We start from the raw sequence: 1,746 nt of genomic DNA, 5'->3' as shown, positions 1-1,746 counted from the left end.
TATTATTAAAACCATAGTTATGAGATGGAAAACATGACATATATGAGACATGATGGATTTTTTGTCCTAAATTAGACATATCATCTTTCATTTACTATTTTTTTTTAATATAATCGTCTTTACTAATAACAAAAACAAATTTGATCATTCTTTTTGTCTAAACCAAATTAAAAACAAATCAAATACTATATTGGTACGATTTCGGATTATGAATGTTAATAACATTTCTAAAAAATACGTTTACAAACATAACTTGCATGTACGTAATAAACTATAAATGTGTTAGTAAACTTAGTTTTTAAAATCAATCTCCGCACGTACGTACGGGTCTGAATCTAGTATAGTTTTAAAATTTGAGAGTAAATTTGAGTCCAAGTATTTAAGTAAATGTATGATAGATGTTACTCTTAGGTTCAAAATATATTATTAACAGTTACAAATTTGGAAATTAGGGTATTTGGTGTCATAACAGTTATATTTTCCTAACTTTACATAACACGGCGACATTTGGCAGCATATTTATTTGACACATGTCCTCACTTCTCAATTATTAATTTATTTTTCTCAAAACTACATACATTATTTTTCATATTCACTATATTTAAATGATATCTCTGGACTAAAAATATATTGACATTTATATATGTAATGTCCTTTTAGTCATTATATACAGATATGATTTATCAATATCTTATATAATTACCATAACATTAAAATTTTGCAAATAAAAAAGAATTATTAATATTATAATTTTGGACAAAATAAATTTCCAATTATTAATGATTTAATAGTAATATCATAATTTCAGAAAAATATAATGTGATGTTATTAAAATCTTTACTAATTTCAAGCTATAATAATATTATAATAATTATTTGTTGACAAAAAAATTAGAATATTTGCTTCACATTTTTGTGCCAAAAGATCAAATCAATTTATCCTAATATAATTTAAAGATATAAAACAACATGATATTTTATTTTTCCTTAATAGTAATCATTAATACAATTTATTGCATATTAATTCTTTAAAATGTAACTCCAATGATATTTGAAAAATTTTTAAAACAAATCTTTCATCATATGAATACACTTTAATGTATTAACTGTAATACAATTTGTGTTTTAATATTTATTAATATTGTATTAACAGTTACTCTCTTTAATGCATGGTAAAAGCAATTTGTAACCCACTACATGATATTAAATATTAAATATTAATATATTTTCAATATAAGAAATAATCAAACTTAATGATTTAATTAATACTATTTTAAATATATCACTTACAATTTTCTAATGAAATAAATAGATAGAAAATCAAGAAAGTCAACATATATGAAAATCTTCTTATATATATATATATATATATATGATTTGAACATGAGAACAATTATGAAATGCTCTTGAGAAGATCGATTTTATGTTGATATGTGTATTGATATGAAAGAAGAAGCTATTGTTGTGTAATTTATTATAATTTAATAGGATTTTAGTGGAAGTATGGAACTGATTAACTTTATTGTCTACTCAATGAAAGAAAATATTATATGATTTTAAAACATGTGAAAATTAAGGTTTATAAAATTACATTAAGGCTTAATCATAATCATGTATTTAAACTATTTCATTTCTCATCCAAGATATGATTTTTATTATGATATTTTCTTTTATTATAAAATAGTGTGTTTTTTTACTTTAAGGATGAAGGACAAATTAAATAAAATGTAAGAAAAATGTTTAAAAT

The sequence above is a fragment of the Camelina sativa genome, chromosome 12 (assembly GCF_000633955.1).
Source record: "Camelina sativa cultivar DH55 chromosome 12, Cs, whole genome shotgun sequence".
Lineage (NCBI taxonomy): Eukaryota > Viridiplantae > Streptophyta > Magnoliopsida > Brassicales > Brassicaceae > Camelina > Camelina sativa.
The sequence above is the reverse complement of the archived record's forward strand: the minus strand, read 5'-3'. Positions refer to the sequence as shown.